The sequence below is a fragment of the Bos grunniens genome, chromosome 8 (genome assembly GCF_055505025.1).
Source record: "Bos grunniens cultivar Pamir isolate PY7600 chromosome 8, Bosgru_T2T1.0, whole genome shotgun sequence".
Lineage (NCBI taxonomy): Eukaryota > Metazoa > Chordata > Mammalia > Artiodactyla > Bovidae > Bos > Bos grunniens.
Genome location: NC_141172.1, coordinates 108,376,248 through 108,392,393, shown reverse-complemented (window position 1 = coordinate 108,392,393; position 16,146 = coordinate 108,376,248). Strand labels below are relative to the sequence as shown.

The following is a 16,146-nucleotide window of genomic DNA, read 5'->3' as shown; positions in this document are numbered from 1 at the left end:
AGATCATTGAGATGAAGTAGGTCATTGGGCTGAGGGGCTGAGAGTATTAGATGTTAAGGATAAAGACAGGGCTTGGGGTGAAGACATTGTCTGAAAATTAGATGCTGACATGATCAGTTAACATGAGAGAACACCTTGGAATTTGGTTATTGAACACAACAAAGAAATGAATGGAGAGGATGGGGTGGAGGAGGAAACCTGTAACAGAAGGTTTGCATTCAAGTCTTTATCCCTTCTCCAGTAGATCTCTGACTAGTGATCTTGGCTGTCAGAGCCTCAGTATCTCCCCCTTAAAGAGGAACTTAGAATCCTTACCTCCCTGACAGATGGCAAGTATGATGCTCACAAGAGGAAGAGGGAGTAGATGTGCTTGGTAAACCCTACGTGCATGCTGCATGCATGCCAAGTCACTTTACTCATGTCTGACTTTGTGACCCTGTGGACGGTCCTCTGTCAATGGGATTCTCCAGGCAGAAATACTGGAGTGGGTTACCATGCCCTCCTCCAAGGGATCTTCCTGACCCAGGGATTGAACCCTTGTCTCTTGTAGCTCCTTCACTGCAGGCAGATTCTTTTACTGCTGAGCTGCCGGGGAAGCCCAAAGCCTGCACCTTTGTGTAAATATGGGCCCTATTGTTCCTGTTACTGGCACCCAGGAACTGGCTTGGATTCCTTCCACTGCTCTGATGGAAGATAGTGCTTTGGTACCTAATCACTGCATATGAATAGCCTGATTTCAAAATATCATTTTAGGATAACAAAGTGAACGGACTGTTAGATGTCCTATCTTTTAGATGTCCAGAATAAATGCACGAGAACAGTTGACCCAGACAAATTGACCGATGAAAGGATAACTTGCGCTTCAATATAATGAGTTCAATATTCTTTTGATTTACAAAAAAAAGCACTGGGGCATTCAGGCCTGGGATGCTTGTCAGCAAAAGGGAAATGTAGACTGTATTGCATTTCCCTTTTGCTGTTCCCTGTTCTAACAGCTTCAGCTCAACCTGCTTCTATTTGTTTTTATTTTTTTTAATTTTGACCACACTGCATGGCTCGCAGGATCTTAGTTCCCCAACCAGGGATCAGACCTGTGCCCCCTGCAGTGGAAGTGAGGAATCTTAACCACTGGGCTGCCAGGGAAGTCCTCCAACCTGCTTTTAAATGTAGTGGTTGCAGCAGCAGCAGTAGTAGGTAGCAGTAGCAGGAGGAGTAAGGGCAAGGGAAAGAGGCTCCTAGGGAGCAGGGGCTTCCAAAGACAGAGTGTTTTAAGGGGGAGCCTCCTTGCCACGCAACTCTCCCACCCTTGATGCTTCAAGCTGAGGCAAAATGAATAAGATGATAGGAATTCCAAAACAGAACTCTCTGGCTGGAGTTCATTCCAGAAAATAGAATAACGTTGAACAGCAGCAAAGCACACACAGAATGGAACTAATAAACTAGTGTGACCTGATCCAGAGTGTATTAATAGCTGAATAATCTAACAGATCCTCACAATAACCCTATGTGACAAATACTACCTTTAATCCCATTTTACAGATGAGGAAACAGAGGCTCACATAAGTATTTTTGCCCAAGGTCATGCAGTTAGGAAGTCACATAGCAGTGATTCAAACACAGGCAGTCTGGTTAGACTCTGTGCTTGTATGCCCTGGCTCTCCAGAGTGCTGCTGGCGGGGGTTTGGGTGGCTGGGAGGGGGCTGATGAAGGGCCAGCAGCCTCAGGACTCAAGGGGCCTTTGTCCTACTCCGCGGTTGGCATTAAATCACCTTGTGACCGCAGCGAATTTTCCTTTTCTAATACTCCACCGTTTCATTTCCCTTCCTTCTTCATGTTGTTTTTCTTTGCCTTTTCCATTCATCTTTTTCCTGCTGTTCTTCCTGTTGAAATATACCTTCCCTGTGTAATGCTTTAAGAGTCATAAGGTACTTTCCCATATCAAGTAGGTAGTAATGTCTCATTTTGAAGAGGAGGTAGCCAGTACTCTGAGAAGCTAACCAGTTTGTCTGGTAAGTGATCGGACACTGACTTGCATCTGAGCCTTCCAACAGATATATCTATTTTTTTTTTTTTTTTTACCTGCACTGGGTCTTCATTGCAGCACAAGGGCTCTAAGCGTGCAGGCCCTGTAGTTGTCCTGAGGCATGTGGGATCTTAGTTTCCTGACCAGGAATCGAGCCCCTGTCTTGGAAGGCAGATTCTTAACCACTGGACCGCCAGAGAAGTCCCCCAACACATCTTTCTGTGCTCATTTTAACTGCCCCACGCTGCCTTTTTGTTTGATGAGCTTATTCTTATCACTGGGACTCGATTTAGGAACATCATCCCTGCTGCTGGCAACAGCTTTTTCAGAGAGAATGGAGATTATTGCAAACATGCAGTGTTCCTGCTTGTATATGCATAAAGACTCCAGAGGTGATACTTGAAAGGAGGAATGGAGTATATGCAGTTCTCACATGGTGTGGTTCCATGGGTCCCTTGGCTTCTCAGAGATTTCAGAAAATTAACTTTCATTGAGTGTCATCTAGGAACAAAGTACATTTTTAAAGATTGTTTTCTTAAAATTAGCAGATTGATGTGGTTATCATTAAAAACAACCAATGCACCACACTTGGGAGAAGGCAATGACAGCCACTCTAGTACTCTTGCCCGGAGAATCCCATGGATGGAGGAGCCTGATAGGCTGCAGTCCATGGGGTCGCTAAGAGTCAGACACGACTGAGCGACTTCACTTTCACTTTTCACTTTCATGCATTGGAGAAGGAAATGGCAACCCACTCCAGTGTTCTTGCCTAGAGAGTCCCTGGGACAGGGGAGCCTGGTGGGCTGCCATATATGGGGTCGCACAGAGTCGGACATGACTGAAGCGACTTAGCAGCAGCAGCAGCACACTTGAGTGTAGAGATTCTTTTGTTTCTTGCTGACAGAGGATGGTAGAGAGAAGACACATAGCTGTACCTATTATGCTGTTCTATTTCAGTCTACTCTGTAATTCACTTCCTTTTTTTGGATCTTATTCTTTTGCTAAGTACCACCCACCTACTTCTGGGAGACAAGGCCAGGTGAAAGACATCTTCAGATGTCTCAACTTCCTCATCTGCTTGTCACTCACTGGGTACTAATTTGGAAGCCTGTCTCTCAAAGAAAACTAGAGAAAGTGGTCCCTGACCCTGGAAAAATACCTGTTATGTATGGGAAGCTTGTAAACTTATGCATAGAGAGGCTACCCTGGTGATCAAAAGTCAGTTAGCGCTGGAGACAGAATTAGTAATGGTTACTAGAGGACAGTCTTCCAGTTGAAAAGATTTTAATGGTCAGGGTTGCTTGAAGATGGGAAGGAGGACCTTGGTAGAATTGAGGAGGCAATCACTCTCCATCACCAAAGGGAATCTACTTATCATAGTCCGACTGAAAGGGAATGTGAGCAGGTGAGACAGTGGCTTCCATGACCTTTGATACCCTTGGCAGCCCAAGGTTGAATAATCACACCTACAAGGTCTGCTTTCCTGACGTTTGTCTGTCTGGAGAGAGCACCTTTCTCTGATTTTCTTGCGGAGTCTGTCGTACGAATGGAGGGGCTGAGAGTCTGCTCAGCATCCATGGGACACTCCTGCTGTGTCCAGGGTGTTTCCTCTAAGTCTCCTCTGTGGGCCCCTCCTCTTCCAGATGTCAATTAAATGCTGCTTTTCCTCCCACTCCTGCTGGGTTATCACACTGACCCCCCTGTCTTCCCTTATCCTTCATTCCAGCAAGTCCCAAATATCTGGTTTCAGATTTCGTCTCTCCTCCAAACTCAACAATTCTTTTACGCAACTGCCAAACGGACATTTCCGTTGGATTTTTCTGTCTCAGAATCCTCACTTCCCCTCTTCTTTACCTATCTGTTTCTCTTCCTGTGTTCTCTGTCTCAAGTAATGGCACCAGCATCAGTCAGAGGCCCAAGTGAGGAGGAAGGTTGGGCAGTATTCTTGAGTCTTTCTTCTTCCTAACTCAGTATAATAATAGTAAAAATAAGGAAACAGTAGTAATTTCATAGTAACTGCTATTATTTGAACACTTGCCATATTTCAGACTCCACATTACATGGATAATACCACATAATCCTTCTGTTACCCTATGACTTTTGCCTCATATCACGAGTGGAGGAAATTAGTAGGTTGCCCAAGATAGTTACTAAGTGGAGGGGCTAGGATTCAGGACTCCAGAATCTTTGTTCTTCATCTTCTTGATATCCTGCTTTCATATCTAATCACTCACCAGTCTCCTTCTCTCTCAACTTGTGTAAGTCTTCCAGTTCATGTACTTTTCCCTATTTTAGCTTCCTTTTTTCCTATCTTATTTCCTGTGTTCGTTTACATATTATAAACACACAGCATACCTATGCTTTCTACATATTATCAACAAGAACTAATACGCAAGGTTTCCTATAACACAAGCACAAACACAGACATTTTAAAAGATGTGTCCACTTCAAACTGTCACCGCGTTGTTAACCAACAATATGAAATAAATATGAAATAAAAAGTTCAATTTAAAAAAAATTTTTAAAGATATGGAGGAATAAATAAGAATGGTTAATTTTTTATAAATTATTTTGGTTTATTACTTACCAGTACATAATTAGCAGTTGTGGAAAGATGAACACGCTAATGTCAAACATTCTTTTCAATTATTCTAAATTTGGGGAAGAAAATTGGCAGATATGGTTGCTTCATGATGATTTTTTACTTTGTCCTATGATTGCTGGTGTACTTTCTCCAGGAATAGGAGAAATATCAACTCTGCCATTTTCTTCTGTTTGTGTTATTTGTCTTATCTTCAACTGGTAATTTCTTTGCAGGAATCTGTCAAAGCAAATTGGTCATTTTAGGAGGGTTGGCTTAGTTGCTGCTGCTGCTGCTGCTAAGTCGCTTCAGTCGTGTCCGACTCTGTGTGATCCCATAGACGGCAGCCCACCAGGCTCCGCCATCCCTGGGATTCTCCAGGCAAGAAGACTGGAGTGGGTTGCCATTTCCTAGTACTAGATAAATAATTCGAAAGTCCCACTTGACCGTGATAGGTACGTTGCAGTAGGCTGCAATGAGCAGAACACAGAAAGGAGCAGAGGTTGTCTCTGCACGGCCCTCTCGGCCAGGCAAGGAGAGCCGCTGGGGTCTGTCTTTTCCAAGATCAGATACTTACTTGTAGACCTGTGGTACCTGGAATGTATATTTCAAATTAAATTTTGTGTATGGTGTTAAGTATGGGGTCAATGTTTATTTTTACTCAATATAAATATCTGTGTTTTTTTTCCATTTCTGTTTATTGAAAATGCATTTCTTTTCCCATAAAATTTCACTGACATCTTCCTTTAAACTTTTTGATCATTTATGTGTGGGGAAAAAAAGTGAAAAAAGGTTAATCAGTCATGCCTGACTCTTTGCCACCAATGGATGGCAGCCCACCAGGCTCCTCTGTCCATGGGATTCTCTAGGCAGGAACACTGGAGTGGGTTGCCATTCTGTTCTCCAGGGGACCTTCCCAACCCAGGGATCGAACCCGGGTCTCCTGCATCGCAGGCAGATTCTTTACCAGCTGAGCCACCATGACCACTAATGTTACCCTCTTATGATTACTGGTTGAAATTTTGATTGGGATTTTATTGAATCTATATATAAATTTGGAAAGAACTGGCATCTTAACAACATCAGGTTTTCTGATTTATGAATGTGGTTTATTGCCCCATTTATTTAGATACTTAATTTTATTCAGTAATAAATTGCAGTTACCAGTGTGTATTTCGCATACTTCATTAAATGTGACTCTTAGCAGTTTGTGTTTTTGAAAGATATTACAACTTAAAATCTATTTTTTATTTTACTTTTAAACATTTTTGTGCTATGTTAGAAATATAATTGAACTCTGCATATTGTATTCTACTTGCTGCCTTCACTGATTACCTATGGTAGCTACTTTGTAGACTCCTCAGGTTTTCCCACATACGCTATCATGCCATCTGTGAAAAGTTTTAAGTTTCCTTTTCCAATCCATGTTCCCTTTATTTCTTTGTCTTGCCTTATTGCAGTGGCAAGAGCCTCTGGTAAAATGTTGAGTAGAAGTATTGAAACTGTAAATCCTTGCCTTGTTACTAATTGAGAGAAGGGAAAATATTTATTATATGATGTGAACAGTGGGGTTTTGCTGTTGTTGTTGAGGGCTTTGTTTTTATCCTGCTTGAGCTTTGTCTGATTCATGCAAGTTAATGTTTTTAACCAAATTTGGGGGGTTTTGGGACTTCTGAGGTAGCACTAGTGAGAAGAACCCACCTGCCAATGCAGGAGACTTAAGAGACCCATGTTTGATCCCTGGGTTGGGAAGATCCCCTGGAGCAGGGCATGGCAACACGTTCCAGTATCCTTGCCTGGAGAATCCCATGGACAGAGGAGCCTGGCGGGCTACAGTCCACAGGGTCACAAAGAGTCGGACATGATTAAAGTGACTTAGCGTGCACACATGGGGAGTTTTCAGCTATTACTCTCTTAGATATTTTTCTTCCCTCCCTTTTATTTTCTTTGGGGACTTCTGTTACATATGTTTTGGACTACTTGTTGTTAGACACGTGTCTAAGGTACAATTCATTTTCTTTAATCTCTTTTCCTATTCATTTGATTGTATAATTTCTTCAAATTCCCTGGGTTTTTTGCCATCTCAATTATGCTGTTGTACTTTAAAATGTTAGATGCTGTTTCCACCTCCAGAATTTCAAATTTTTGTATATAGTTTCCACTCATCTGTTGTGTTTCTTGTTTATTCATTGTTTTCTTATTTCGTTCAAGTAGATATGTGTGTATATTTTTTTAATATTTGAACATATTTATAATACTGTAGCTGTTTCGAAGTTTTATCTGGTAAATCCAGCATCAGAGTTTATTTGAAGTCAGTTTCTTTTGTCTGCCTTTTTTTTTTTTCTTTTATGGATTTCCTTTTTTCTTTGCATTGGGCTTCTCTCATAGCTCAGCTGGTAAAAATCTGCCTGCAATGCAGGAGAGCCCAGTTCAATTCCTGGGCCAGGAATATCCACTGGAGAAGGGAAAGGCTACCCACTCCAGTATTCTGGCCTGGAGAATTCCATGGACTGTACAGTCGGACACGACTGAGCGACCTTCACATCACTTCATATTAATTTTGGTTTGAAACTGGACATTGTAACTGATATGACACAATACCTTTGGAGTATACTGTATATTTTTGAGTATTTGTTGTAGCTGTTGCCTAAAATGCACTTAACTTGCCTGGACTTACTGCTGCTAAATTTGTCTCGGCCATGGCACACAGGCACGATCATTTCTTTGTTTGCATGACTTCCAACTGCTATTTTTTTTCAGCTTGGCCCACACGGGTCTTCTCTGTGCCTATGCAGTCTTGTGGTCAGCCAAACATTTGGGGAGAGAATCCAAATTGGAGCATCTCTCTCTTTGGTTTTCTTATTTCTAAGGGTTCCTCCTACCCCAACCTTCCTAAGTTGAGTTTTGTCTTCTAAAACTTCAAGCCCATAAGGATTCAATCTTTGCCACCCAAAGTGTGCACATTTAGGACATCCACTCACGCTTTTTGTTGGTGGTGGTGGTGGTTCCTGTGTCATTTTATTTTGCTTTTGCTTTGGCCATACAGCTTGCTGGATCTTAGATCCCTGCCCAGGGGTTGAACCTGGACCCTTGGCAGTAAAAGCACAGAATCCTCACCACTGCATCACCAAGGAATTCCTTGCACTCAGTTTTTTTAAAGTAGCAAACATACAGACCTTGTTCCTGATTCTATAGCTGATGGATAGATTCTTTTCTATCCTCTGCCTTTTCTTTCCACCGGATACCCTGTAGTTTCTCCTACTCATATGGAGTTTAGCCACCAGCAAGTAATTTGGGCAGAATTTTAAATTCAAAATTTAGTTTTTACTCTTTTTTCAGTTCTGCTGCTGCTAAGACTCTCCTTTATAATTTTCTTCTGTCCTTCCATTCCTGACGTCCAGGCCTGTGAGGCTGTAGATTTCCACCACTGTTTATTGCCTTGGAGCAGGTAGGGAAGCACACTCAGGCCAGAAAGCTATAGACTTGCAGTTCTTATGTTTTTCAGCTGTAATTTTTCATGGATAAACTCTCCTCCAGTTTTGTCTGCTTGGGGGTGCTTTACATTATCTTTAAATAGTTGTTGTTTTTAAGACTTACCTGGATTTTATGATTGTTACTTGTAGGAGGTTTTGTTTGACCTGACGCCTCTTCCTGAAGTTCCTGTTTCCCTTGTTAAAGGATCACGGTAGGATTGACCAGTAGGGGACACTAGAATGCAAAGCTTGGACCGATAAAGAGGCTGTCAGAATTCCCTAGGCAAGAGACAGTAATGGCTTGTTACAGAGTTTGTGAGAATTCATCCAGTTCAGGAGGTTAAAGATGAGTGGATTGTGCCAAGCCACATGGTCAGTCAAAGACAGAAAAAAACATAGTCTTCTGACTTACATTAGTGAATTGTTGGCCAATGCATGGGTTCTTCTAGATGTCTAAACTAATGAGAACTTAGAATGTTGGGCTCCTCAGCTCTCTTTATACATTATCTATGGTGGTTGGGGTTCCGTAAAGGGGACTTCTCTTAGGGCTCAGATGGTAAAGAATCTGCCTGCAATGCAGGAAACCCAGGCTCAATCCCTGGATTGGGAAGATCCCTTGGGAAGGGAATGGCTACCCAGTCCATATTCGTGCCTGGAGAATTCCATGGATGGAGGAGCCTGGCTGGCTACAGTCCATTGGGTTTTGCAAAGAGCTGGACACAACCGAGTGACTAACACACATGAGGTGAAATCCTTAACGAGTATCTTAGACATGTCTCTTCTCGCTTTCCACATACCAAATGGATCATCAGATGCTACTGTTTCTGATTCATCCTTTCTGTACTCTGGTTTTCATTCCCTAATACAGACCATCAGCATCTCTCCATCCCATAATTGCAGTTGTCTTCTAATTAGATGTCCCCCTTACAGAGAACAGCCAGACTTAACTGATTTCTCAAAATACAGATCACGCCTTACTTTTTCTTCTTCTCTGTCATCTTCAGTGGCTTCTGGTAACCGGAAATCTGCACACTCTAGCTTCTTCTTCCAGTTTGTTTCCTTACTATGTATTTCTTTACAAGGGCAATTACTGTGTATTTCTTCACATGCCCAATCATTGCTCACTCCCCGAGTGTCATTCACACTGCCCTGCCTCTCTGCCTTTTCCCATCCTGTTCTTTTTGCTCTTTTTCTTTCCTTTCCATCCTCTGCCTTTTGAAACTATATTCACACTCCAAGAATTGTGCGAAGTGGCACCTCCTCTGTGGGGCATTCACCTCTTTTCATTGATTCAAATATTTATTTATTTATTTTTTTTGAGCATTTACTAGATGCCAGGCACTGTCCTATATCCTAAGGCTATGAAATCAAGTCAGAAACCTTTTCCCACCTCTTAACTAAAGATATTGCAAGCAAATGGTGTGATCCTAGTTAAGATTTAGAAATTTCCTCTCCCAAAATCTATTACTCCCAGGTCTTGTTTTACCTTTGACGCTCTCACTGGATCTTGCTTAATTACATGACTGCTGAAAGACCTCCGTTTGCTTTCCATATTGTATTTTTCCCACTTTTTCCCACTTCTCATCACAAGGAGTCTCTTGGTTGACGAAGTCAAGACCCATGTTCTAGTCATTCACTCTTTTCTCCAGAGCATTCCGCATTCTATTTTGCATCCATTGGGTTACCAGTTTATGTTTGAGGTATGGCAAAGTTATCTCAAAAAAAGGGAAACAAGTACTGAGAGGTGACTCTTGCTTCTTATATATCCGCCTGCTAAGCTGCTGCTGCAAAGTCCCTTCAGTCATGTCCAACTCTGTGCGACCCCATAGACGGCAGCCCACCAGGCTCCCCTGTCCCTGGGATTGTCCAGGCAAGAACACTGGAGTGGGTTGCCATTTCCTTCTCCAATGCATGAAGGTGAAAAGAGAAAATGAAGTCGCTCAGTCGTGTCCAACTCTTAGCGACCCCATGGACTGCAGCCTACCAGGCTCCTCCATCCATGGGATTTTCCAGTCAAGAGTACTGGAGTGGGGTGCCATTGCCTTCTCCGATATATCTGGCTACCAAGAGTCAAATACTGACAGCGTCATTCACAGTGAATTATTTACAGAAAGTGACTATCAGGTGGAAGTTACTTGTCCTCCTGAAATGAATCTCTTCAAGTGAGATGATAAGAAAAACGATGGTAGGAAGAAGTCCTTGCATTTAAATAGACGAGACATTTAGCAACCACCCCCTGCCACCTGTTCTGGCCTAGATATGTGATATATAAATCTTGGTCCAAAGACAAGACACGTATATGTAAGGTTGAGTCCCTTTGCTATCCGCCTGAAACTATCACAGCATTGTTAATAGGCTGTGGTCCAATGTAGAATAAAAAGTTTAAGAAAAACAAAGACAAGACATGTTTTAAGTTGGTTTGTAGTGAGTTTTAAAAGGAAGGGTGGGCCTCTGTCCTAAAAAGTAAATAAGCAAACAAATAAAGTAGATGCCTGAGAAAAACCAAAATATCTGTTTGTTCTTGAGAAATGGATAAGTCTGGTAAATTTTTATGATCATTTGGGTAGATCAGGCTTCCCTGGTGACTCAGACAGTAAAGAATCCTCCTGCTATGCAGGATCAGTTCAGTTCAGTTGAGTCGCTCAGTCTTGTCCAACTCTTTGCAACCCATGAATCGCAGTACGCCAGGCCTCCCTGTCCATCATCAACTCCTGGAGTTTACTCAAACTCATGTCCATTGAGTCGGTGATGCCATCCAGCCATCTTATCCTCTGTCATCCCCTTCTCCTCCTGCCCTCAATCCCTCCCAGCATCAGAGTCTTTTCCAATGAGTCAACTTTTTGCATGAGGTGGCCAAAGTATTGGAGTTTCAGCTTTAGCATCATTCCTTCCAATGAACACTCAGAACTGATCTCCTTTAGGATGGACTGGTTGGATCTCCTTGCAGTCCAAGGGACTCTCAAGAGTCTTCTCCAACACCACAGTTCAAAAGCATCAATTCTTTGGTGCTCAGCTTTCTTCACAGTCCAACTCTCACATCCGTACATGACCACTGGGAAAACCAGATACCTGGGTTCAATCCCTAGGTCAGTAAGATCCCCTGGAGAAGGGGGTGGCAACCTACTCCAGTATTCTTGCCTGGGAAATCCCATGGACAGAGGAGTCTGGCGGGCTACAGTCCACGGGGTCACAAGAAAGTGAGATACAATGTATGTAATTTCTGACCTGTTGGTAGCCTGTCTCGTTTCTACACTGAGGGCACCAGAGGCTGGGTCACTTGGCTTGGCACCCAAGGTCTCTCCATCATCCATCCACACACTGCAGCTATCCCATCGCCTCCCTCTCCTGCGCCTCTGTGCTAGTGGCTCTGAGCAGCTCCCTGTTGCCCAGTTGCTGTTATCCAGTTGCTCAGTCCTGTCTGAAGCACACACCTGCACATGGAGACCCACAGTGGGCTGTAGCTGTGTCACAGAACTGTCGGCTGTGGATGTTGTTCACACATCACCCCTAAGACATTACTTCTGTGACCCCAGAAACCTTTAAGATTTGATTCTTTTTGTCATTTATATTGCTTTATTGATAGGTCTGTTTCTCTGATCTTCAGGGAAAAGCTTCAGTGTAGAAGGCTCAGTGTTCTGATATATGTCACCAGTCAAATGATCATAACTACTCTACCATAGAGATGCAACTCTTGCATTTCTACTATGAGATGTATGTGGTTCAGAGAAGTTAATGAACTTGCCCCAGGTAACACAGGCAGTGATGAGAAGAGCTAGGATTCAAATCTAGAGCTGTCTACTCCCAGAAGAATATATGAAATAAAAGTAAGAAATGTGAACCATCTCCGAGTAGGGATAATGAGGAAACTTCATCCCACGATGATGTATTAAGGATGCTATTCAAAAACCGTTCCTTGGAACCAGGTTTCTCTTATGATGGAATACTCTCGAAAGGGAGAGCTTAAAGCACCATGTGAATTATTTAAAACTAAAGTGCTCCATACCCTGTAAATGAGCATTTAGAATAATCCAAGATTGGGTCTTGAGATAGGAGAGATAAATCAGATGAGATTTGCAAGGTAGGTTTTTTTCCCCCATCTCAATTTTCTCACTGCCTTTGATTTGCTAAAGGTGAAATCAACAAGACTATTTGGCTATTTGGAAAGAAAATATGGGCAACCACATGATATGCAATTCAAATGTTCAGGGACTATATAGGCCTAGAAAATTGTTTTTAAAAGTCTACGTAGCACTCACTTCTCATTTTCTGTTGCATAAACTGACACAATGAATAGTAGACTTTGTCAAAATTATGCATGTGTTAATGAGGGACAGAAGACTTGAGTTCCCTGCCCAGTGGGCTTCCCTTGTCCTCTCGAGTGAGGCCTCTTGTAGCATGTCAGACCGTCTCTGATCCTTCAAATTACTAAATGGCATTCTTTTGGCATTTAATATTAGAGCTTTGTATTGTCAGTTATCTTGTCTACTCAGCAACATCAAAAGTTTGTATATGAAAAGGCTGTACCCTTTATCCTTTGTATTTCCAGTACCTAGTAGGCATGCATTAAATTTGTTGCTCTTTGTTAAAAACGACGATAGTGAGGACACTCTTGGCGCCTTCAACTCTGCAGAAAGTATATTATTTATAGTAAAAAAAAATGCTATTGGTAATAGTGATGTTGGCAATGACAAAGATCGACGATGACAATTAGGTAGTGACAAATTGATTCCCACCAGTGACAGCTGGTTCCAATGCTGATGTTTTAATGATGACAGCAATATAGGGATGATGGTTTTGAAGGCGCTGCTAATTGGAGGAGGAGGAGGAGAAGTATTACTCTTTTTCCAGGTTGTTCAGCTCTTTGCCGAAAGACGATGGATAGTCAGGGGAGGAGGAAAAGTAAAGAGAGGATGGATAAATAGAAAGAAGCTAGGAGGGGCAAGGTTTAAAGAGCCTTGGAGCCAAAAGCCTGAACTTGAAGTTCCCGTGTGGTATTAATGCCCATGTGCAAACCTTTGTCAGTCAGATGAGTAATTAGATTAAGGTTTATGAGGATGGCGGCCTCTGATGTCAAAGAGCTCTAAATTGGAATTGTGCCTCTGCCACCTAGCTGTGTGGACCTGGGGTAAATCAGTAAACTCCTCTGAGCCCCAGTGCTCCCCTGTCTATAAATCGATGACACTCTGATTTACCTTTTCCTGCTGTAAGGGTTAAATGCATGTAAGTGCTTGAAGGCAGATCCCTCAGTTCCCGACACACACCTGCACTCCCCTCATCTGCTGGGTTCCCTTCGTGGTCCCTGATCTGTTCTGAGCATGCAGATCCATTCAGCACCAGTTCCCAGAGCGCCAAGACGACCTTTCTCACTGCTTTTTGTTCCATGTCCTGATTTCAGTGATTCTCTAGAACTTTTTTTTCCCTCCATGCCTGTAAGAACTTGATTAGTATGCGAAGGAGTGGCCGGTCCACTCCACGCTGCAGCAGGAGCCCAGCGCAGAGTGGAGGCCTTGGGAACTGGGCAGTGTGTTTCTCAACAGCAGACAAAATGAACCCGGAACAAGCTAAGCTTTGCTTGTTTCAAAAACTCTGTCATAAATTAACATAAAGATGCTCTTTTTCCTCACCAGCCAGAGGACGGGCGCATTTCAGTAGGCAATTAATCTTGGCTGATCTATATTAAATATTTATCTGCTGAAATGAGCCCAGTATTGTAGTGGTATTTTTCATTATAGGACTTTATCATTTCCAAAGAGATTTCCATGCGCCGGCTCCCTTGTACATATTAAACCCAAATTTCCTGTGGAACGACACATCTTTCTTGGCGGTGACCTTTTCTCTCTGTAACAAGCTACTGATATGTTGGAATTTACAGGGCGATAAACACTTTTATTGAGAAGGAGGGGGAGGAGCAATCCAGTATTTGCTTTCCTAATAAAAACCCAGGGACATGGGATGTGGAAATTGGTGCCTGTTTTTCAGCAGCATCTGGTGAGGGGGCAAGAGTTTGAGATCTGCTCTTGGGAAGGCTCTGGGGAGAGGAGGAGGGAAAATGGGGCCTTGGTAATTGTCATTACAGTCCTTTGTGTTTGAATTGGGTCTTTTACATTCATTTCCATGCTCTCATTTGATCCTCACACACAATCCAAGAAAAAGACATGAGTATCTCCATTTTAGAAATGAGGCTCCAAAGGTTAAACGTATTTTTATCAAGCACAGAGGTGGTGGAACAGTGGGACTGGAACTCCGACCTGCTGATGGCTGAGTTCAAGACACTGCCTCCCACAGCGGGAGGAGAAAAGTGCAGCTTCGTTAGCTGTTGGCTCTGAGTATGGAATTTGATCCTGCAAGTGTATGTCTAGGTAGAGGGCAGTTTGTTAAACCTGATGGTCAAGCCAGGTCTAGGCTGTGCCTCTAGAAAGCCTGGGCATGTCCAAGGGTAATTAAAAGAAAAAGATTTGTGCAAAATGAGCGAGTGGAAGAATCAAGAAAGAGGGGAGAAAGAGAGAAAAAGAAGAGATCTGGTGGTAGACTTTGAAAATGTAAAGTGCCTTTATTTTTTTTTTTAAATTTTATTTTATTTTTAAACTTTACATAATTGTATTAGTCAGGATGGGGAACACATGTATACCTGTGGCGGATTCATTTTGTAAAGTGCCTTTAGATCAGCTCAGCATCCTATTTAAAACACGGATCTGGATTCAGTAAATCTGGAGGGGAACATCAGGTTGTGAATTTCTAGCAAGTTCCCCAATGGCACTGATGCTGCTGGTCCAAGGACCACGATTTTAGCCAGCCTGAGCGGGGAGTAGGAGGGGTGATAGCATCACGTGTCAGTGTAGCCCTCCCCTGGAGGATCTGAGATGAAAAAAGAGGTTTTTTTTTAAATTTCACCTCACCCCCCCCCCTTTTTTTTTTTAATCCTTAGGCCTAAGCTGTGTCCCGTGAAAGTAGAAGGTACCTTTGTGGGTTTTTTTGATTCAGTGGTTGCCCTGGATCATAATCACCTGGTGGGTTTACTAAGCTCACTGGACCCCACTCACAGTTTCTGGATCAGTAGGTCTGAGGTAGAGTCAAGAAGTTTGCATTTTCAACAGATTTCCAGGTGATGCTGCTGTTGATCCATCTGGGGACACTGAAGACCATTGTTTTGTTTCAACCCCTTCATTTTAGAAAATGTCACAGGAGGCCCCAAGATACATTATAGAAGCAGCGAGGGCAGGTTTAGACCCCAGGCTCGGTTAGCTCCTCGTGCGGTTCATTTTCTCCTTCTCTGCAGCTCTGCATCATGGGTCAGGTCCGAGCCTCAGTTTAAGAGGAATCTAAGCAGCGGTGGTGAGTGAGGCTGGTGTGCTGGGCAGTTGTGATTAACACAACATGGACAGAGGGGCCTGGTGGGCTGCAGTCCATGGAGTCGCAAAAGAGCAGGACATGACTTAGCACCGACTAAACAACAACAACAATAGCAAAGAGAAAAGACCCCGTCTTCTTCCCGGGGGCAGAGAGGTTTCTTTTGTATCTGCCGTACACACGAAAACACACAGCCCAAGAGATAATCTGTCCCTCGCTTTCTGCCCCATGACCAGCTATTATTCTCCACTTGGTTTCACTCCACATGAAAAAAAAAATTCTGGGCAAAATTAAATTTAGAGGTTTTGAAAATAAAAGAACAACATTCTTGTTCCTCACTTTCCTTTTGTAATCCCTTCCTCTTTCTTCCTGGCATTGCTACCTATTGAAGTTTTTAAAAGACTTTTCTGTAACAGTGAGTGGAGATGAGCATCTTCATTGCATCCTTTATCTGATTTCTCTCTTTTTCTTTTCTTCCCCATTTTTCTTCTTCCTCTTCATTACTTCTCTGTTCTCCTCTCCCTCCCTCTATCCTGCCTTCCCTCCATTTTTCCTTTCCTGGAATTGCTGATATCAAGAGATCCTCAGTCATAATGGCCAATTTGCTTGTCTCCCAGGTTGAAAGCCAAGGTCCAGAGTGCCTCAGCCCTGCATTACTGGGTCTCATAGGAGGGGCTATGGCCAGCGTGTGGGCACTGCTAACTGCAGGGCCAAGCTGGACC

The 16,146-nt window shown here is 43.0% G+C and overlaps 1 protein-coding gene across 4 annotated transcripts in view; it reads left to right on the top strand.

Moving 5' to 3' along the window:
* The window catches only part of BRINP1 (BMP/retinoic acid inducible neural specific 1), a 197,073-nt gene that overhangs the window by 73,698 nt on the left and 107,229 nt on the right, over positions 1-16,146 (top strand). The gene's annotated exons all lie outside the window — the stretch shown is intronic.